The sequence below is a fragment of the Rattus rattus genome, chromosome 1, assembly GCF_011064425.1.
Source record: "Rattus rattus isolate New Zealand chromosome 1, Rrattus_CSIRO_v1, whole genome shotgun sequence".
Lineage (NCBI taxonomy): Eukaryota > Metazoa > Chordata > Mammalia > Rodentia > Muridae > Rattus > Rattus rattus.
In genome coordinates, this window is record NC_046154.1 from 43,234,219 (window position 1) to 43,257,761 (window position 23,543).

The window sequence follows — 23,543 nt, forward strand, 5'->3', positions numbered from 1 at the left end:
TTGTCTAGCTTTCATAGTTTTAGAGAGTGCTGTTTATAGTTGTGGAAGGGAAAACAATCATTAGTTTTTCACAGCTAAGAACCTGAAGAGCTATAATAATGACTTTCCTCGAAGGAAATGCCCACTGGTGTAATATTGACAGTAAAGATTAACCAAATGCATTGTGGTTGGATGTAAAGCCCATTTGACAAGAGAGAACACAGCACCTTTAAATGGGTCAAAAACTTGTGGGTAGTTAGGTCATGGGCCCTAGAGGGAGAACATAATGCTAATATTCTGCTAAACTAATACTGTAATAATCTGCCCTTTGATTTCCTATCATTGTACCATAGGGTTGTGCCTCTCTTGACACTCATCAGAGACTTTTTATAGTAGAGGACGAATAACACAGAGATCCAAGCTGGTCAAAGTGCAAGAAATTGGTATATTTGACATGTGCAACTATCACTTCTATCTAGTTTCAAATATAATCATAACCTCCAAATATGCAAATGGTTGTTCACTTGTTTGTGTGTTTATTCCCAAACATCCATAGTCAGTATCTAATCATAGATACAGCAGTAAGCAAATCAAAATTGATTAATATTCTAAAAAATGACTTGCCAGAAGCCCTAAAAAAATTTCAAGGGAAGCCTGAGTAATTCCCCCAGTAAAGCAATGTCCAAGGACATATGATGGGAACAATAAACTGGTAACTCTGCTAGGGTGGAATCCCGGGGCTTAAAGGAGCATTGTGGAAAAGAAAGAAGAAAATGTATATAACATGTGAACTTTAGTTAATAATATGTGTCAATACTGGTTTATTCACAATGAAAAATAAACTAGGGACTGTAAGATAGTTACAAAAGAGAAACTAAAAGCAGGCATAACAAAAATCTGCACTATTTTTGCTAATTATCCATAAATCTAAATCTGCTGTGGTCTGAAAACAACCTAAATGACTACGGGGCAAGCACATGTGGTATATGCAAGCAGCAAAAGCAGAGGGGGTGGGTTCTGGTACATCTACTATACTGATATACCCCAGCAAAACCTTCTTAGTGAAATAAATTACAAAATTCTCTTACCTTCCCTCTGTGACATATGAAATATAGTTAAAACCATATAAATAGAAGTAAAATCAGTGACTTATTAGAACTGTGGAAATAAGAACCATGATGTGACCCACTTATTTTTACAGTTGAATGATTTTCTATTCCTCAAATATCCCACAGTATTTTTTCCATTTATCTATTGAAAGACAGTATCCAAGCAGGACTCTAGTAGAGGGATAAGAACAGGGATGTACCCACAAAACTTTTGACCTTCAATGTGTCCTGACTACAAGATGTGTAGGGATAAAGGTGGAACAGAGACAGAGGGAGTTGCCAACCAATACCTGGTCCAAATTGAGACCCATCCCATGTGCAAGAGCTAATCTCTTACACCATTAATTATACTGTTATATTGCAGACAGGAGCCTAGCATAACTGTCTTCTGAGAGGCTCCACCCAGCAGCTGATAGAAACATAGCGCAGACACCCACAGACATCTTAGATGGAGCTTGGGCAAAGGATTGAGGGACCGGAAGGGGATTAGGGACTCCATAAAAGACCAAGAGAATTAACTAAGGGCATAAGGGACTCCACAAAAGACCAAAAGGGTTATCTAACCTGACATTTAAGGGCTTCCAGAGAGCCACTAACCACTAACCAAAAAGCGAGCAAGGGCTGGACACAGGCCCCTTTCACATATGTACTAGAAGTGCAGCTTGGTCTTCATGTAGTTCCCTCAACAACTGGAGCAGCTGTCCCTGAATCTGTTGCCTTCCTGTGGATCTTATTCCTCTAACTGGGCTGCCTATTCTGGCCTCAGTGGGAGAGGATTTGCCTAGTCTTGTAGTGACTTGATGTGCCAGGGTGGGAATAATACTCATTGGGGGTAGTCTCTCTTTTCTCAGAGGAGAAGGGAGGGGACATTGAGAGAGAGGCTGTGTAAAGGGGACTGGGGGGAGGGGTGCAGTGATCAGGATGTAAAATGAATAAATAAATTGATGGAAGAAAGAAAGACAGCTTGTTTGCTTGTGAGCATCTATTCAGTAATTGGTTAAATGTCCTCTTATTGATGCCCGACAAGGCCATCCTCTCCTACATATATGGCTGGAGCCATGGGTTGCTTCATGTGTACTCTTTGGTTGGTGGTTTAGTCCCTGGGAGTTTTGGGATGTCTGGTTGGTTGGTAATGTTCTTCCTATGGGGTTGCAAACTCCTTCATCTCCTTTACTCCTTTCTCTAACTCCTCCATTGGGCACCTAGTTATCAGTCCAATGGTTGGCTGTTAGCATCCGCCTCTGTATTTGTCAGGTTCTGTCAGAGCTTCTCAGGAGACAGGTATGTCAGGTTCTTGTCAGCAAGCACTTCTTGGCATCCACAATCGTGTCTGGGCTTGGTGACTGTTTGTGGGATGGATCCCAACGTGGGGCAGTCTCTGGATGGCCTTTCCTTCAGTCTCTGCTCCACATTTTGTCTCCATGTTTCTTCCTGTGAGTATTTTGTTGCCCCTTCTAGAAAGGACTGAAACATCTACATTTTGGTCTTCCTTCTTCTTGAGCTTCATATGAGCTGTGATTTTTTTTTTTTTAGGTATTCCAAGCTTTTGGGCTAATATCCACTTATCATTGAGTGCATACCATGTGTTTTCTTTTGTGATTGGATTACCTCATTCAGGATGATATTTTCTAGTTCTGTCCAATTGCCTAAGAATTTCATGAAGTCATTGTTTTTAATAGCTGAGTGTACATGTACATTTTCTATATCCATTCCTCTGTTGAAGGACATCTGGGTTCTTTCTAGCTTCTGCCCAGAAATGGTATAGTTGGGTCCTCAGGTAGTTCTATGTCCAATTTTCTGAGAAACCACCAGACTGGTTTCTGTTGTTTTAAAAATATAAAAATAAAAAAGTATCGGCTGTCTTTTATCCCGCTTGGTCTGTGCTGCGGTGCCCCAAGATACCTGCTAGATATCTTGGCGGAAACACATCCCAGCCGCACACTTTCCTACACTCAAACCCTCACATAAAAGAACACACAACACAATAATCTTAGATCCAATTGACAAGATATAATTGCCCACTTAAACATACAGAGCCTGGTACCATCCATCCCTTGAGAACATTAATAACAACCTGTAAATACACAGAGCAGAATCTTAACATCACCTGCCATCTTGTCCTGCCATGGCTTCTCACCCTCTCTCCTCCTGTCTCCTGTCTCTCTCCTCTTCCTTCAAACTTCTCTTCTGCCCATCTTTCCTTCTCCTCCAATGACAGGCCTCCTTCTATCCTGTACCTGCCCCTCACCTGTACTTTACAAATTCAATGGCAAGGTTCTGGTGAAGTCACCTGAGTCCTGAGTATGTGACTAGGCAGCTGTCCTTGGGGCAATGGAATTGGCATCAAAATACAGATAACTTCGGGACAAACCATAACAGGTTTCCACAGTGGTTGTGCCAGCTTGCAATCTCACCAACAATGGAGGAGTGCTCCTCTTTCTCCACATCCTCACCAGCATCTGTTATCCCCTGAGTTTTTGATCTTAGTCTTTCTGACAGGTGTGAGGTGGAATCTCAGAGTTGTTTTGATTTGCATTTGCCTGATGACTAGGGATGTCAAACATTTCTTTGGGTGCTTCTCAGCCATTTGATATTCCTCAGTTGAGAATTCTTTGTTTAGCTCTGTACCCATTTTTAATATGGTTATCTCTGGGGTTTAACTTCTTGAGTTCTGTGTACATATTGGATATTATCCTTCTATTGGATGTAAGATTGGTAAAGATCTTTTCCCAATATGTAGGTTGCCATTTTGTCCTATTAACAGTGTTTTTTGCCTTATAGAAACTTTGTAATTTTATGAGGTTCCAATTGTCAATTCTTGATCTTAGAGTATAAGCCATTGGTGTTCTGTTCCCAAAATTTCCCCCTGTGCCCATGTGTTTGAGACTCTTCCTCTCTTTCTCTTCTATTAGTTTCATGCATCTGGTTTTCTGTGCATGTCCTTGATCTACTTGGACTTGAGCTTTGTACAAGTAGAAAAGAATGGATTGGTTTGTATTCCTTTTCCTTCATTTTTAGTATTTTATTTTGAATTTAGACATGATAACTGCAAAAAGGTCACAAAATTGCTGTCTACCCTTCATCTGGCTTTCCTTAATGTTCGTGGTAGGCAGTAAATTGACTTCAGGAAAGAATGACCAGCAGAGCCCCAAAGACAAGACATAAAGAACAATGGATAGGCCCACTGAAGGTCTTGAAAGAGGGTGGGAAGGATAAGGTTGTGGCCAACTGTTAATCAAGATAAACAGGCAGTGGTAGTGGTCAACTTCACATGGGCCACCAAGAGTCCCCCTCCCCCCACAAAAGATGTAAGTGGAAATGTTTGATAGTCACCAACACTAACTGGGTCACATTAAAGCAATTTCAATATTCTCCAGGGGAGCATACAGCGTTGCCTCCCGCCCCCACCCCCTCCAAACCTTTCAACTTTTGGTATACTTAAGCATCTAAACATATTTGTTCATCGTATACATTTACTTAAAATAAACTGAATTCTGAGTCAAATAGGCTTCTGTGAAAATCATGCCTGTTTCATAGAGGTGCCCGCCTTCAAGGAGGCACAAGGCATGGGAACTGCCAGGAGAAGAGACAGACAAACCGTATGCCTGCCCAGGTGAGGGCTCCCCTGCTTGTTAGCTCAGCCTGATGTTTTTCCATGGAGTGGGCTCTCCTTTCCTCTCTTGCTCTAATTCAATGATGGTCTCCTTAATCTGCCACTGTGTCCCATCTAGATTCTTCTCTTTCCGGAGCACAAGAACTCAGACTGCTGCTGAAATCTAGAGGAAACTAGGGACTTCCCTATAATATTCGTACTTACATAACCTTATTTCACTTACCAGAGCTAAGGATTACATAGAGAAACCCTAATATGGGACTTTTTTCACTTGGTATTTCTCAAATTCACAATGGTGCGAAGCAGTGTGCATTCACTGCAAGCTACACTTAAGCTTTTGACATTTGACCTTTGGCCCTCGTTAGTGATAATAAATATTCTCTCCAGATCCTGGGAAGCAGCAGTGAGCCATGCAGTCATGCATGGGAGCACTGGATTCTCCACAGTATACTGTGCGGCAGTTGGATGTCCAGTTGGAATAATAATCTTGAGCGTACAGTATTTTCAATTGACAAAGAGTTTAAGAGATAACATCATAAAAGAACAGAGGGCATCTACACATTGCTACAGCACTGGATTTTAGACAGGATTTTGGTTTTCATCTATTTCTCCATTAGTGTCCTAGCCCAGGACTCATTTCTGATGCAGGATCTAATCTACAATTGATATTTCATTTAATTGCCATGTCTGCTCAGTCTCTGTCACTCTAATTAGAACACTTTATAGACTTTCCTTGTTTCTCATGTCCTTGACATTCTTGAAAAATATTCGTTACGGAGTTATTGAAAGTCCCATGAATTGGATTTGTCTGAATTTTTCTTTTTTATATTTTTATTGGATCTATCTATCCATCTATCTATCTATCTATCTATCTATCTATCTATCTATCTATCTATCTATCTATCTATCTAATTATCTATCTATCTACATTTCAAATGTTATCCCCTTTCCTGGGATAGGGGGTTTATGGACGGGAAACCAGGAAAGGGGATAACATTTGAAATTATTTGAATTCTTTTACATGCTGACCACTTTTGAACCAGCACCATTTGTTGAAAATGCTATCTTTTTTCTATTGGATGGTTTTGGCTCCTTAATCAAAAATGAAGTGACCATAGGTGTGTGGGTTCATTTCTGGGTCTTCAATTCTGTTCCATTGATCTACCTGCCTGTCTCTGTACCAATACCATACAGCTTTTTATCACCATTGCTCTGTAATACAGCTTGAGGTCAGGGATGGTGATCCACCCAGAAGTTCTTTTATTGGTGAGAATAGTTTTCTCTATCCTGGGTTTTTTGTTAACTGCTGACTTCTTAATGGAGACTCTGACAGCGGAAAGGCCTGGGAAGATGCGCTGTACATTCTAAGACACCATAGATGCCAGCCTAAACTAAACCTGGCAAAACTTTGCATCACCATAGATGGAACAAATAAGATATTCTGTGATAAAATCAATTGTAAACAGTGTCTATGTGCAAATCTAGCAGTACAGATGGTGGCAGAAGGAAAACTCCAACCTAAGGGGGTTAACCTCATCCAGTTATGGATATTTTATAATCACTCACCTTTGTATTCTCATGTGGATATGAATTTTCATTTTCTCTGGCTAAATGCAATTTCTGTGTTGAATGTTAAGGATATGATTGGTTAGCTAAGACACTCCTAAACTGCCTTCTCAGGGGACTGCATCATTTTAGTTTCACCTTGGCAGTGGATGGGTGTCCTTTACTACACACTCTTTCCTGGACTTGTTAGAGTCTGTGTAGTTTTGTTCAGTTTTTTTATTGTTCTAATAACGATGCAGTTATATGGAATTATTGCTTTAATTGCAAGTTCCTAACAAAATACTTTGAGTATCTCTTCATATGTTGAATTTCTATGTGCAGAATTTTGTGGTGAGGTATGAGTTTCATTCTTTGGTTCATTTTCAATTCAAATATGTGTTTTATTTTTAGCTTGTAAATATAAGCTTGTGAGTTAGCTAAACAATATATTTTGGAAACCAGTCATTTAGTAGATCCATCTTAGTTTCTTCTGAGGGAGGGATATGTTTTATGTTTTCTTTGAGATAGGTCTTGGGGTATAACTCTGATTTTCCTTGAATTCATGATTTTCGTCTGCCTTCATTTGGTGGCTGCTTTTCCATTTGAGCCTTTTCTCTCGTGGTATAGGTCCTGTCTTCTCATTTGATTAGAAGTATGGAAACTTCTCATTTTAATGCAGTCCAATTTGTCAATTCTATTATTCATGGATTATCTTGTTGGTGTTGTATCTAAAAATCTAATGCAATACCTAAGCTCATTAGAATTTATTCTACATTATATTCTTGAAGTCTAGTCTTTTTAAAATTACTTGTATTTTATGTGTATGAGTGTTGGCTTGTATGCGCACCATGTGTATGCAGTGCCTCCAGAGGCCAGAAGACGTTATCAGATGCTCAGGGACTTACGTTACAGACTGTTGTGAGCTGCCTGATGTGGGGGCAGGGAACTGAGCTTGGGTTCTCTCAAAGAGCAGCAAGTATTTTAACCATTGTGTCATCTCTCCCCAGGGCCCTAATTTATGTTTTAAGTCTAGGTTTATGATTCATTTAAATTTAATTTTTGTGAATGATTTAACATTTGGATATATGCATTTTTATTTGATAAAAAGAAAATCTTTGTTCCATCCATTGCATTTCTTTTGCTCCTCTGACCACCACCACTTGATTATATTTATTTGGGTATATTTCTCAGTTCTCTATTATATTACATTCAGATTTCCTTGTTTATTCATCAACACCATGCTCCTTTCTCTCTCTCTCTCTCTCTCTCTCTCTCTCTCTCTCTCTCTCTCTCTCTCTCTCTCCTATCTTTATTAAATTGGGTATTTCTTATTTACATTTAAAAAGTTATTCCCTTTCCCAGTTTCCATGCCAACATCCCCCTAACTCCTCCCCCTCCCATTCTATATGGGTGTTCCCCTCCCAATCCTCCCCCCATTACCGCCCTCTCCCCAAGAATCCCGTTCACTGTGGGTCCAGCCTTGGCAGGACCAAGGGCTTCCCCTTCTACTGGTGCCCTTACTAGGCTATTTATTGCTACCTATGCAGTTGGAGCCCAGGGTCAGTCCATGTATAGTCTTTGGGTAGTGGCTTAGTCCCTGGAAGCTCTGGTTGGTTGGCATTGTTGTTCATATGGGGTCTCAAGCATCTATTTCTTTCTTTCTTCCTTCCTTCCTTCCTTCCTTCCTTTCTTTCTTTCTTTCTTTCTTCCTTTCTTTTTCTTTCTTTCTTCTTCCTTCCTTCCTTCCTTCCTTCCTCCTTCCTTCCTTCCTTCCTTCCTGCCTTCCTTCCTTTCTTTCTATTTCTATATCATACAAAATAAAACAAGAATGTGATTACAATTAATTAAAGAAGAGTCCATGAATGAAGGAAAGGAGGAATGGGTATGTCAGAAGTCTTTGAGGAAGGAAAGTAAAGATAAAACTGTTATAATCTAAAAAAAAGGTTAAAAAATATTTTCAGGTTGGTGTCAGTTTCCTGATATTTTTGTCCTATTTTATTAGTAAGTTTGTGTTAATTTCCTTTTAAAGTAAACTGGATTAGTTTTTATATCCACTAAATAACTTGATAAGATTTTAAAAAGAATTGTCTTTGTTGTATAGATCAGCTTGTAAAGAACCAACACTTTTTACATTAAGTCCTTGTATTCATGAATGTGGACTATACCTCTGATAATTTCTTAATTTGTTCTATTTGAAAATTGTATGTGTTATTAATGGTCTATGGGGTTTTGTTGTCTTTTATTTTTATTTATTTATTTATTTTTGCTAAATGTGGTTTTTCATACCTATCAGCTTAATACTTTTAAATTTAATTTATATTGGCTCAATTTAAAATTTTTATAATTATTTACACATTATTTACTGATTAATCCTTACAAAATGATGTATAATCATTTTCCCATCTTATATTTTTTAAAAATTCATTTCTCCATAGAATATCTTTTTATTTAGAATAAGTCCTGGGCTTATTTCTTTTAATGGATCCATCTAGTATTTGCATCATTCCATAGACAACATTTGTTATTAGTTTTGCAAAGAAGACAGATTTATGAGATAGATATTATATCAGCTTAGAATGAACATTTTAAAATTATTTATGTGTATAGACAGTTTGCTTGCATTTATATCTGTGTAACACTTACTTGCCTGTTTACTTTCCTGGCCAAAGCACTGAATCCACTGGAACTAGAGTGACAGGTATAGTTAGACACGAAGTAGATGCTAGGAATTGAGCCTGGGTGTTGTGGAACTGCATCCAGGGTTCTTAACTGCTGAGTCTCTCTCCAGCACTAGAATGGAAATATTGAAATCCAAAGGTTTAGACTGAAGAAGCTTCTGTAGCTACACAGAAGTTATATTCACTGGAGCAGGAAGTATTCTAAGGCTGTGTTTCAGACAATTTCCTGTTAAGAGCTATATAAGAAAATGGGATACTTAAGGGACTTAAGTGTAATGACTTCACTATTCCTTATTTCTAGACATAATGTAACCTTAATTGGAACTCTTCTCCTTCCAGGCCTTGGGTCAGCATCCATAAAAGGGCTGTATATATTTTCTATTATTGTTGTTCTGGTACATTGTTCTTGTGTTTCTAAATCTTTTCATTATTTTTTCTCTTCTGTGAGAGGAGAAAGAGCACCTTACATATATACTACCAACTGAGCGGGCTGTCCTTTTAATTTATGAAAGGCACAGAAAACCTTGTCTTAACTCCAAACTGTGTTGCTTAGAACAAAATATATAGATAAACCATTACTTTTCACCTTTCTCTTTAGGAAAAAGGTATGACAGTCGGGCCATCATTATATGATCTGATAATTATGAAGTACGGTATAACAGTGAGTTTTAGGAAGCTTAACATTTGGGTAGCTGTTATGACACTTGGTTTTTTAATTGCATTATTCACAAGTAGATATCTCTTTTCAACATTATGTGGGATTGTACTGTACTGATCCATATAAACCACAGTATAAGGTCCATTAAAACAGATATGCCTAAATTATATAGTAATGAATTTATTCAGTGGAGCCCAGGATGTGACAGATTGTGGAAAAATATGACTAGGTATGGTTGGTAACATTATATAGTATACAGCAACACTTCAGGTTTGAAGGACAACTATTGGCAAAATAGGCAGTGGGTGTCTTAGAGGTAGAAATCTTTGACACTAAGGAGTTTACTACTATGTAAGTATAAACCAACATCAACATCTAGCTGTAGGTTTTAGGAACCATTTCATTTTATGACTTCAGGAAGTCAGTGTTTTATTTGGGCCTTCTTATGACTATGTGTATCTGAATGATGTATGAGGCAAGGAAAGAGAGCTAGAAATTTCCCCAAGTAGAAGATTTAGTTTGAAGATTGTCACCCTGTGTGTGCTTTGGGTAGAGAACTGATCCCTTCTATCCTTGAGAATTCATGGCTATGTAACTATGAAGTATTTGAACCCAGAAGCATCACCTTAAAATTATCTGTGACAGTTACAGAAACAGGAATAGATCATCAGGCTCAGATTTTAGATCATAAGTCTGTACTTCCTCGAGGGTATGAGCTGACCTGTGAGAGGTGATGATTGCTGTGAGGGCTCTGATAGTTTTATAGTCTTTAAGCTTCTATATGTAAAGCAATCAGAAAAGCAGGAGACAGGAGCGATGATTTGGAAAGGCTGGGGAAAATAAAGGAACGAGGCAGGAGGTGAGGAAAAGATAAATGGATCTCTACTGTGAATGCTTTGTGATGACAGTTTGTGATGAGAGCATTCCGGGAACCTGGATTGTATGCCTACAGGCTATGCTAGATTGACAGGGATAGCCACATTCCTTCAGCAGTTCTAGTTCATTTTTCATGTAGCAAGCATCTGCTGAGTGCCTGTTACGTGCCAGTCATGTGCTAGCTACTCTTGTTGTGGAAAAGTATCAGACGATCTTCTGAGCAGACGTATAAATGGATCATTAGACTACATGATAAAGGCAGGCAGAGTTCCAAGATCTACAACATGAAACAAATTGGCCTGGAGGTAGGATGTTAAGACAGAGGAAAGATATCTAAAGGGCTGACATTTCAGCTGAATATTTAAGGAGGACTAAGGAATTGCCTAGACCAAAGCTAAGGCATTCTAGGTTGTTGGAATAACATCTCAGTGACAAAGAGTAAAGAAATTCTAGAGCAGAGATTTTTACATATGAATCAGCATGAAGGAGTGGGTAGCAGTCTTGTTTAAAACTACATGCAAAATGAGCCTTTAAAATAGTTACCCCTGTGGACTTATTAGTATGTTTTCTATTTATACTCTAATGTATTTTACCTTTGGTCCTTTACTCAGGGAATCTTCAAACGCTGGCTTATTAATCTCCGTTTACGCAGTTCCTCATTACTAATCCCACAGGTCCCCTTCCCTGCAGGGGCTCTCAGTAAAGTGTTCTGTCCAGCACCTTCATGCATCCCTCTCTCTCACCCCTGCTGGGAATGATTTTTCCCACATTTTTGTACTGTGTTTTCTGGCTTTTATACTTTTACTTGTTATATTATTTTTAAGATATACATCTGTGTTTCAATTATACTGTAATTTGATTGTTCTTTCAGGGTTCTCCTTGTGTGAAATTCATTTTCATTTTCACTTTGTGTTTTGAAAAGTGGATTTTCCACTGTTTTTACCGAATCAAGAACTTTTGAGTATTCTTAGTACTAATTTTTATGTACTCAATATTTTTTAGGTATTCTCATGTTGTCCTTTCTTGATCAATAATTTAAAATATTAATAATCCATAAATAATAAGTCTTATTTTAAGATCTGATTATTTATCTTATTAATAAGCTCCTACCACAAGACTGTCAAAATACCTTACATCTTTATTTCCAAAACATTTAAAGAGTAATATACATTAGGCTTTAATTTATATGAACTTTCTTTTAAGATGTGTACTTAATTCTTGTCAGCCACATCTATCCTACCATGTTATTAACATTAGGAATTATTTCTGCTATCTAACTGCACCCCATAACCATGCCCATCTTCTCTCCATCCTCTCTTCTCCCAACTTTCCCAGCCCTTGGAACAGCTGTTGGTCTTCCTACTTCTGTAAGGTGAGTGTTTTCAATGACCATGTATGAGTGAGTTTGCCATTCTTTGCCTGACCTTTTCATTTAAAAGTATTCTTGCGGTACAGGTCTCAAGTTAAACCGAAGATTGACTGGCCACTGCCACGATTCTTTGCCACCATTACCCTAGCATATCAGGCTGTAGGTGGAGAGTTTGCGTCTGGGTTGGCGTTCAGGTTTCTCTTTCCATAGCCTGCAGGAGTATCTTCTCACACCAAAGAGATAAGAAGGAATGTGTTCTCAAAGCTTATCTGTATTGCAGAAAGAACAGAATTTGGTTATTATGGCTGCATAATAATTTTTGTGGGCACTTATCAGATTTTCTTTTTGCATTTGGTGCTGTTTACACCTAGGCTGATTCTGCGTCTTGGTCATCTCATAAAATGCTGCAGTGAAAATTAGCTGAGTACCTTTCCATTGCTATGAAAAACAGCCGGGGCTCTCCACTTGCAGAAGAAGACTTATTGTGGTTCATCATTTCGGAAGTTTCAGTGCATGATTGCTACGCTTGTTGCCTTGGGAACTTTATATCATAGTAGGGAGAATGTGGTGGAGGCAGGGGAAAGAGAAGAAAGGGATGGGCTCCCACTTTTCCTCTGAGGTTACTGCCCTCAGCCTTTCTTTTACCTGACCCCCCTCATAAAGGTTCTGGAACCCCTGATTAGCGTCATATCCTTTTTCTTCTTTCTTTCTTTCTTCTTTCTTTCTTTCTTTCTTTCTTTCTTTCTTTCTTTCTTTCTTTCTTTCTTCTTTCTTTCTTTCTTTCTTTCTCTCTCTTCTCTCTCTCTCTCTCTCTCTCTCTCTTTCTTTCTTTTTCTTTCTTTCTTTCTTCTTTCTGTACAGGTGATTTCTCTCTCCCTCTCTCTCTTAAGTAAAATTTTTTCATACAAAATATTTTATAATTTTTTTTATTTCTCCAACTTCTTCCAGATCTTTTTCATCCCTCTAACTACCCAACTGTATGTTCTCTCTTAAAACAAAACAAAACAGAATAGAATAGAAAACAAAAATAAAAACAAACAATAGAAAAATCCCCGAAGAACCTCTAAATAAACACAAAAATGAAAATTAAAAACAAACAAGCAAAAGACCAATAAGAAAAAAATTGCCAAAGCAAAATAAATAAAACAAAAACATTCTCAAAAATAACATTGAATTTGTTTTTTGTTGGTCAGCTATGACTAGGCATGGTTCTTGCCCTGAAGTATGGTTGAAATACTCAGTCACACTCCATTGAATAAATTGATTTCCCCTTTGCCAGTGGTGTGTTGGCCAGTTTTATGTCAACTTGACACGAGTTAGAGTCATCGGAGAGGAAGAAACCTCAATTGAGAAAATGCCTCCATAAGATCAAACTGTAGGCAAGCCTATAGGTCATTTTCTTAATTAGTTATTGATGTAGGAGGGCCTAGCCTATTGTGGGTGGTCCTGGGTTTTAAAAGAAATTAGGCTGAGTGAGTCACAGGGAGCAAACCACTGAGCAGCATTCCTCCATGGCTTCTTTGCTTCCTTGCTTGCCTCAGGTTCTGGTCCCGTTCAAGTTCCTGACCTGAGTTCCTTTCATGATGAACAGTGATGTAGAAGTGTAAGCCAAATACATCCTTTCTTCCCCAAGTTACTTTGGTTCTGTGTACTTTTCATCACAGCAATAGTAACCTTAACTAACACAAGCGGGTGGTTATCAGTAACAGAGAACTTTTTGATTAGAGTTGGGACTTCATGCCCACTTCTCCTTTTCTGTGTTGGGACCTTGTCTGGGCTTGAATCTGTGCAAGTCTTGTAGTACCACATGTCTGTGACTAAACTTTGACACATGGACCAAAGCTGAGTAAAAAGAGTCCAAATATCTCTTAGATATACTGATGGAAACTTTGGCTACACTCGGAAGAAGGATATTTGGATCATATGTTAGTTCTGTTTATAGATTTTTTCATTAATTTATTTATCTACTTTCCATGCCAGTTGCAGCTCCCCCTTCTTCCTCTCCTCCAGCCCCTCCCTCTCCCCTGTTTTTAGAACAAGCTTCAGAACATTTTCTAATGACTCTGGATTTCATTAATATGCATTGCTGTGTCCCCCTTTCATGCCTAATGGTGTTTTTTTCCTCTATATCTTGTGTGATTCTGGTTACAGTCTTGTCAATTCTCATTATCTTTACAAAAAAATGACAGTTTATTTTCTTTCTTTGTACTCATTTATTCTCCATTTCATTAGTTACATTGATGATCTTTCTTTCAGGGTACTGTTTTTTTCCCACTTTTATCTTGTCAAACTTAAGATTGATGTTAGAGGTTGATATTTATCTATCTTCAGTGTATAAAAGGCCATATGCTGATTAAAGTGCATTTAAAGTACCTGTATTGATAATCACCCAAGAACTTCTAGAATTAAATTACCTTTTCGTTGCCCACACATTTTTGTGAGCCTTTGATATCTAGTTGGTTTATTTCATAGCTCCTCATTTTTCTTCTTTGAGATCTATAGTATTTAACTAGAACTTGTTACCAAATGTTAATTGTGTACAGATTAATATGCAATTAATCAATATTTATTAATCACCTTCTATGTGCTAGGTATATCTGACCCAATTTGTTCTATTAGCAGAGTGGCTAAAACAATGCAGCTTGTCCAGGTTCCTGTGATCTATGATGTAATTTCACATATCAGTCAGGATCCTTGCTGGAAACAAATGGTTAAAAATGAGCAATTTTGTTTATTTAACAAAGGAGTTATTTGCAAAGTTGGGGATAGAGTTCAGGGAAGTTGTGATGGCTGTTTTACAAGGCTTAGGTTGCTGACCACAGAGAACATATCCCTTCCCAGTCTTGAGGACTGAGAGGTGATTGTTAAATACCACAGAGAAGAATAAATGCACACAAAGATACTTTGCTAGAACATTCAACCATGTGTGACCAGCAGGGGAGGCCCGCTCGTCCTTACCTCCATCTTTGGCAGGTAGGTGAAACCCCTAGAATACAGAGAGGGAGAAGAGGGTGGGTAACAGCCCTGGAGGACAGTGGAAGACGCTAGCACCCTCAAATCATTCATTAATGAATCTTTTACTCTGTTACTAAGAGTCTACCTGTGTCTTCTTCCCTTTTCATTTTTACTTCTGTCATTTTAATTAGGGTTTAAATTATTGCTTGATTAAATGAAACAACCTTTTCCTCCCTTTTGACTACTCCTTAAATATATATTACTGCCAGTTAAGCTAGAGCTATGACCTGGGTCTTTTGACAAAACTTACCTCTGTGTTTATTTACTCATTTTCAGAATTAAAATTATTGAGAATCATTTTGTTAATTTCATATGTGAAGTTGGAAAAATTCTCCCTTGATTTTGTGGTCTTGAAATCAGTATGTAGGTCTTTCCTGTGTCTTCTTGTTTGTAATTTCCATCTGAACATTTGTTGAATAATATTCAGTGGACATATAAACATTCTGTTTCCTATATTTCACAGTTATCTTTGGATTCGAGTCCCAACTGGTGAGACAATTTTGCTAAGCTAGGCAGTTTCTTGGTTGTTTTTGTTTAAAGATTTTGTATAGATTGAATTGCAGCTGCAAGTGTATTAGTGATTTTCTGTTGCTTACTTGTCACGATTTTTATTGTTTGGATGAAAAATACTATTTCAAAACCTGGCAGCATATTGATGAAAACAGAGCACTTTGTATAATTCTCTTTTTGAAAAACTAGCTCTTTAAAAGACAAAGATTGCCTCTGGGTTTTCTATTCACATGCATCTCTAACAATAGATTTATTGACAGCTCTAAGATAAGGTTTAGTTCTCCACCCTCCCTCTTTCATCATAGTCTAAGCTTTTCTGCATATTAAGAAGCAGATTGGAACTTCTAAGTGACCAATAATATGGAGACATCTTAGGTTTTTAGAAGAAGCATTTGACATTTTGTCACTAATCTGCAATGGGTGTAGGCCTGTATCTTTCATTGTTTCTAAAGGGGGCTAATTTGAAGCTGTAAACCTACTTCCTGACACAAGCATTTTGTTGGTCTGCCTGTGGGGATGGTCCTTGAGGTGGGAATAGAAGGCGAGCTATATGTCCCTGAGAGCCAGACTGTCCGTAACTCAATATCATCAGTGTCATTTTTGTCTGGCTACTTATTAGGAGTAAAAATGAAGATTGTTAGCTATTGTTAGCCTTCCTCTCTCCTGGCCCTCTGACCCTTTGTGCTCTCTGGGCACATTCTTCATCAAAAGAAAAACTGCTCTTGCAATGTTTCTGGGCTGAGAATGCCACGTTGTTCTAAATTTGTTTCCTGTGTCACTCCTGGAAAACTTATTACAAAGTAATAGCGGTCCAAACTCAAGAGCACTACCTGTGGGACCAATAGCAGTAATTAGGGAGGCACTGCAAGCAGTCTGGTAAGTTGTATTTAAGACAACTGTGCTTTCTAGAAGAATGTTTGACCTCTTTTTCCTATTACCTAAAGCTTCTCTAGGATTCTTTTGGTCTGTTTCTCATTTTAAAAATCCTCTGTAGGAAAATATAATATCTGACTTAAGATGTTCAAATGGCTTGACTTCTATTTTCTTTCTAAGCCTCCAAAAAGTGATACGGAGGAGGAGGAGGAGGAGGAGGAGGAGGAGGAGGAGGGAGGAGGAGGAGGAGGAGGGAGGAGGAGGGGAGGAGGAGGAGAAGGATGGTGATGGTGATGGGATGGTGATGGATAGTTATTCTGGGTAATCCGCATTTTCAAATGGATTTTTCTTCTTCAGTTATTAAGTATTTTTATTGACATCTGGGTAGCAATATGCTGAATATTTTATGAAGATTGAACACATAGGACATTATAGGTAAAATATTGTATACATGGTCAGATAAAACATTTTATACAGTTTGAAAATTACTTTGGAATTGATAAAACTCTTATATTTTATTATTTTCATATATTATAGTAATTGTTAGCTTTGATTTGATTGTATATGAGAAACATTTTCAGTACTTTTCTATTGTATAATTGAACTACAAAATTTAGTGTTTCAGGAAAAATAATTTTTCTTCAATGAGTGTAATTAAAGAGAGTAGGAGATTGGATTTTAAGTCTACTAATGAGAACTTTTATAGCTTTATATTTTAAATAAGACATTATCATTTCAGAAGGCTTAGACTATACTTTTCAAGATGTATTCCACCACATTTCCTGTTAGTAGGCATTGCTTTTGATACTTTAAAGAGTAGAAAGTATTATGGGTTTATTAGTATATGTCACTGGTCATTACCCAGTGCGGTGGACAGTGTGGGGAAGCTAAGCAACATCATGGGTTTCCTCTTTACTAAAAAGAAAGGGAATCATATTTCAAGAGATATTTTCAACCTTTCCAGTTGGCTCAAATTTCTGCCAAATACCTCCAGAGACCCTTTAATATTTTCTTAATTCCTAGAGAACTCCATGTAAAACCTTGATTAAATCCACCCTCCAACCATTCCACATTTCCTCCTTCTTCCACTCCTAATGCCTCTTTCGTTCTGCGTGTGTTCCGAGGAGACCATCTCAGCAGCGTGTGTTCCGAGGAGACCATCTCAGCAGCGTGCTTTCTCGGTTTTTTCTTGGTCTCACCCACTCTTACCCGTGTCAGATGAAATCACAGTTTAATTTGCATTTTCCTAATTACTAGGGATGTTATTCACTTTTTGAGGTATTTCTTAGCCATCTTTATTTTTATTTTTTTGAGAACTTTTTGAGAACTCTGTGTTCGTATCTATAGCCCATTCCTTTAATGGAGTTGCTTGTTTTTCTGAATCTGTTTTTTGAGTTATTTGTATATCTTGGATAGGAGTTCTTTGCCAGATGTATACGCTGGCAAAGATTCTTTCCTACTCTTCCTGCCTCTTTACTAGAGTGGTGATTATTTGCTGTTCAGAAGTTTTCAAGTTTTATGAGGTCCTATTTGTCGATTGTTGACTGTAGTTCCTGGACAACTGGAGTTCTATTCAGAAAGTCCTTTTGTGCATGTGCCTTGTGTACTACACTGCCTGTGGTTTTTTCCAGATGTTTCAGCTTTTCAGGTTTCTCACTGAGGTACATTACTCTCAGATGTTCTTTTCAATAAAAAAGTATTTATCAGATCTGGTGAGCTTGTTTTAGCTACAGATATGAAATTTCAAAATGATATATTATTTAAAACTATGAGCTGCTCACTTGTGGCATTTTCATTTAATATTTTCAAACAAAATTTCTGTAACATCCGAAAGAAAAGCAGTGAAATCTAGCAATAATTCAAATTTAGAAGAATAAAATAAAACAGAAATTTTACTATTGTATCTGAAATAAGAGCACTAGATCCAGGGAATGTCTCCTTTTGTGTGTAGGAGGTCTAACATGTGCATTAATATATTCTATATATATTCATATAGACATGCGTGCACACACATACAAAATTCTGTAAAGTTTTTTATTTTTAGTGATTATTGAGTATTTCCACTTGAATAATGTATGAATATCATACTCACGACATTAAAAAATCCTTAATAATTCTTCTCTTCTTAAAGCACCTATTGTAGTTATTATACCATTAGTCTTCTAGCCACCAGCAAATTGGTCCTCTCCCTCATTATCAGGGTTGGACTTGGTCTGTATATGTACGAGGCAATCATTTGCTACTGAGCTATGTTCCTAGCCCCATCACTCTGAAGCTTGCAACTTGTCACACTCTACCAATTTCTGATGATTCCAGTTGATATGGATAATAATTCCAATGCCTTTCATACTGAGATAAGGTTATACTTTTCTCACTAATACTATCAGCAAATAATTTGTGAAATTCTGGCATCCTGCACATTAGATTGATGGGGTGGACATTTGACTCACATTAAGTTAATCAAAAACTTTAAGTGTGTTTACTTTAAAACTATTATTATTAATTAGTCCAGCCTAGTTGTAAATTCTACAGGCTATAGCACCAACCTTCCATGCAGAATGTGTACATGGTTTCAATAATGTCACAACTATTATTGGAGTAACTAACCATCTGATTGTATTTGAGGGTTACTTTACAAGGAGGGATTGCAAGTCTGGTACTATTAGCTTGGTATTGTGGCTGGGAAGGCCATATACCTCAGCAGGGAACTCATTTCTATTATTTTTTTTATTAACTTGAATATTTCTTATATACATTTAGTGTTATTCCTTTCCGGTTTCGGGCAAACATCCCCTCCCCTCCCTTCCTTATGGGTGTTCCCCTCCCCACCCCCCCCATTGCCGCCCTCCCCCCCAACAGTCTAGTTCACTGGGGTTCAGTCTTAGCAGGACCCAGGGCTTCCCCTTCCACTGGTGCTCTTACTAGGATATTCATTGCTACCTATGAGGTCAGAGTCCAGGGTCAGTCCATGTATAGTCTTCAGGTAGTGGCTTAGTCCCTGGAAGCTCTGGTTGCTTGGCATTGTTGTACATATGGGGTCTCGAGCCCCTTCAAGCTCTTCCAGTTCTTTCTCTGATTCCTTCAACAGGGGTCCTATTCTCAGTTCAGTGGTTTGCTGCTGGCATTACGCCTCTGTATTTGCTGTATTCTGGCTGTGTCTACAGGAGGCGATCTACATCCGGCTCCTGTCGGTCTGCACTTCTTTGCTTCATCCATCTTGTCTAATTGGGTGGCTGTATATGTATGGGCCACATGTGGGGCAGGCTCTGAATGGGTGTTCCTTCAGTCTCTGTTTTAATCTTTGCCTCTCTCTTCCCTGCCAAGGGTATTCTTGTTCCCCTTTTTAAAGAAGGGTAAAGCATTCACATTTTGATCATCCATCTTGAGTTTCATTTGTTCTAGGCATCTAGGGTAATTCAAGTATTTGGGCTAATAGCCACTTATCAATGAGTGCATACCATGTATGTCTTTCTGTGATTGGGTTAGCTCACTCAGGATGATATTTTCCAGTTCCAACCATTTGCCTACGAATTTCATAAAGTCATTGTTTTTGATAGCTGAGTAATATTCCATTGTGTACATGTACCACATTTTCTGTACCCATTCCTCTGTTGAAGGGCATCTGGGTTCTTTCCAGCTTCTGGCTATTATAAATAAGGCTGCTATGAACATAGTGGAGCATGTGTCTTTTTTATATGTTGGGGCATCTTTTGGGTATATGCCCAAGAGAGGTATAGCTGGATCCTCAGGCAGTTCAATGTCCAATTTTCTGAGGAACCTCCAGACTGATTTCCAGAATGGTTGTACCAGTCTGCAACACCACCAACAATGGAGGAGTGTTCCTCTTTCTCTGCATCCTCGCCAGCATTTGCTGTCACCTGAGTTTTTGATCTTAGCCATTCTCACTGGTGTGAGGTGAAATCTCAGGGTTGTTTTGATTTGCATTTCCCTTATGACTAAAGATGTTGAACATTTCTTTAGGTGTTTTTCAGCCATTCGGCATTCCTCAGCTGTGAATTCTTTGTTTAGCTCTGAACCCCATTTTTTAATAGGGTTATTTGTCTCCCTGCGGTCTAACTTTTTGAGTTCCTTATATATATTGGATATAAGGCCTCTATCTGATGTAGGATTGGTAAAGATCTTTTCCCAATCTGTTGGTTGCCGTTTTGTCCTAACCACAGTGTCCTTTGCCTTACAGAAGCTTTGTAGTTTTATGAGATCCCATTTGTCGATTCTTGATCTTAGAGCATAAGCCATTGGTGTTTAGTTCAGGAATTTTTTCCAGTGCCCATGTGTTCCAGATGCTTCCCTAGTTTTTCTTCTATTAGTTTGAGTGTGTCTGGTTTGATGTGGAGGTCCTTGATCCACTTGGACTTAAGCTTTGTACAGGGTGATAAGCATGGATCGATCTGCATTCTTCTACATGTTGACCTCCAGTTGAACCAGCACCATTTGCTGAAAATGCTATCTTTTTTCCATTGGATGGATTTGGCTCCTTTGTCAAAAATCAAGTGACCATAGGTGTGTGGGTTCATTTCTGGGTCTTCAATTCTATTCCATTGGTCTATCTGTCTGTCTCTGTACCAATACCATGCAGTTTTTATCACTATTGCTCTGTAATACTGCTTGAGTTCAGGGATAGTGATTCCCCTGAAGTCCTTTTATTGTTGAGGATAGTTTTAGCTATCCTGGGTTTTTTGTTATTCAGATGAATTTGCAAATTATTCTGTCTAACTCTTTGAAGAATTGGGTTGGTATTTTGATGGGGATTGCATTGAATCTGTAGATCGCTTTTGGTAAAATGGCCATATTTACTATATTAATCCTGCCAATCCATGAGCATGGGAGACCTTTCCATCTTCTGAGGTCTTCTTCAATTTCTTTCTTCAGTGTCTTGAAGTTCTTATTGTACAGATCTTTTACTTGCTTGGTTAAAGTCACACCGAGGTACTTTATATTATTTGGGTCTATTATGAAGGGTGTCGTTTCCCTAATTTCTTTCTCGGCTTGTTTCTCTTTTGTGTAGAGGAAGGCTACTGATTTATTTGAGTTAATTTTATACCCAGCCAGTTTGCTGAAGTTGTTTATCAGCTTTAGTTGTTCTCTGGTGGAACTTTTGGGATCACTTAAATATACTATCATATCATCTGCAAATAGTGATATTTTGACTTCTTCTTTCCCGATCTGTATCCCCTTGACCTCCTTGTTGTCTGATTGCTCTGGTTAGAACTTCAAGAACTATATTGAATAAGTAGGGAGAGAGTGGGCAGCCTTGTCTAGTCCCTGATTTTAGTGGGATTGCTTCAAGTTTCTCTCCATTTAGTTTAATGTTAGCAACTGGTTTGCTGTATATGGCTTTTACTATGTTAAGGTATGGGCCTTGCATTCCTATTCTTTCCAGGACTTTTATCATGAAGGGGTGTTGAATTTTGTCAAATGCTTTCTCAGCATCTAATGAAATGATCATGTGGTTTTGTTCTTTCAGTTTGTTTATATAATGGATCACGTTGATGGTTTTCCGTATATTAAACCATCCGTGCATGCCTGGGATAAACCTACTTGATCATGGTGGATGATTGTTTTGATGTGCTCTTGGATTGGTTTGCCAAATTTTGTTGAGTATTTTTAATTCGATATTCATAAGGAAATTGGTGTGAAGTTCTCTTTCTTTGTTGGGTCTTTGTGTGGTTTAGGTATAAGAGTAATTGTGGCTTCATAGGAGGAATTCGGTAGTGCTCCATCTGTTTCAATTTTGTGGAATAGTTTGGATAATATTGGTACTAGGTCTTCTATGATGGTCTGATAGAATTCTGCACTAAACCTGTCTGGACCTGGGCTCTTTTTGGTTGGGAGACCTTTAATGACTGCTTCTATTTCCTTAGGAGTTATGGGGTTGTTTAACTGGTTTATCTGTTCCTGATTTAACTTGGTACCTGGTATCTGTCAAGGTAATTGTCCATTTCCTGAACATTTTCAAGTTTTGTTGAATATAGGCTTTTATAGTAAGATATGATGATTTTTTGAATTTCCTCTGAATCTGTAGTTATGTCTCCCTTTTCATTTCTGATTTTGTTAATTTGGACACACTCTCTGTGTCCTCTCGTTAATCTGGCTAGGGTTTATCTATCTTGTTGATTTTCTCAAAGAACCAACTTTTGGTTCTGTTGATTCTTTACCTTCCTTTTTTGTTTCTACTTGGTTGATTTCAGCTCTGAGTTTGATTATTTCCTGCCTTCTACTCCTCCTGGGTGTATTTGCTTCTTTTTGTTCTAGAGCTTTTAGGTGTGCTGTCAAGCTGCTGACATATGCTCTTTCCTGTTTCTTTCTGCAGGCACTCCGCGCTATGAGTTTTCCTCTTAGCACAGCTTTCATTGTGTCCCATAAGTTTGGGTATGTTGTACCTTCATTTTAATTAAATTCTAAAAAGTTTTTAATTTCTTTCTTTATTTCTTCCTTGACCAGGTTATCATTGAGTAGAGCATTGTTCAGTTTCCACGTATATGTGGGCATTCTTCCCTTATTGTTATTGAAGACCAGCTTTAGGCCGTGGTGGTCCGATAGCACGCATGGGATTATTTCTATCTTTTTGTATCTGTTGAGGTCCGTTTTTTGACCAATTATATAGTCAATTTTGGAGAAAGTACCATGAGGAGCTGAGAAGAAGGTATATCCTTTTGCTTTAGGGTAGAACGTTCTATAAATATCTGTTAAGTCCATTTGGCTCATGACTTCTCTTAGTCTGTCTACATCTCTGTTTAATTTCTGTTTCCATGATCTGTCCATTGATGAGAGTGGGGTGTAGAAATCTCCTAATATTATTGTGTGAGGTGCAATGTGTGTTTTGAGCTTTAGTAAGGTTTCTTTTACGTATGTAGGTGCCCTTGTATTTGGGGCATAGATATTTAGGATTGAGAGTTCATCTTGGTGGATTTTTCCTTTGATGCATATAAAGTGTCCTTGCTTATCTTTTTTGATGACTTTTAGTTGAAAATTGATTTTATTTGATATTAGAGTGGCTACTTCAGCTTGTTTCTTCTGACCATTTGCTTGGAAAGTTGTTTCCCAGCCTTTCACTCTGAGGTAGTGTCTGTCCTTGTCTCTGAGGTGTGTTTCCTGTAGGCAGCAGAATGCAGGGTCCTCGTTGCGTATCCAGTTTGTTAATCTATGTCCTTTTTTTGGGGAGTTGAGGCCATTGATGTTGAGAGATATTAAGGAATAGTGATTATTGCTTCCTGTTATATTCATATTTGGATGTGAGGTTATGTTTGTGTGCTTTTCTTCTCTTTGTTTTGTTGCCAAGACGATTAGTTTCTTGCTT

The 23,543-nt window shown here is 38.1% G+C and overlaps 1 protein-coding gene and 1 pseudogene across 1 annotated transcript in view; one reads left to right on the forward strand and one right to left on the reverse strand.

The window, feature by feature from the left end:
• The window catches only part of LOC116885371, a 52,229-nt pseudogene extending 39,906 nt beyond the window's left edge, over nucleotides 1-12,323 (reverse strand).
• Agbl4 (ATP/GTP binding protein like 4) overlaps nucleotides 1-23,543 on the forward strand; it is a 1,249,712-nt gene that overhangs the window by 150,082 nt on the left and 1,076,087 nt on the right. The window lies entirely within an intron of this gene.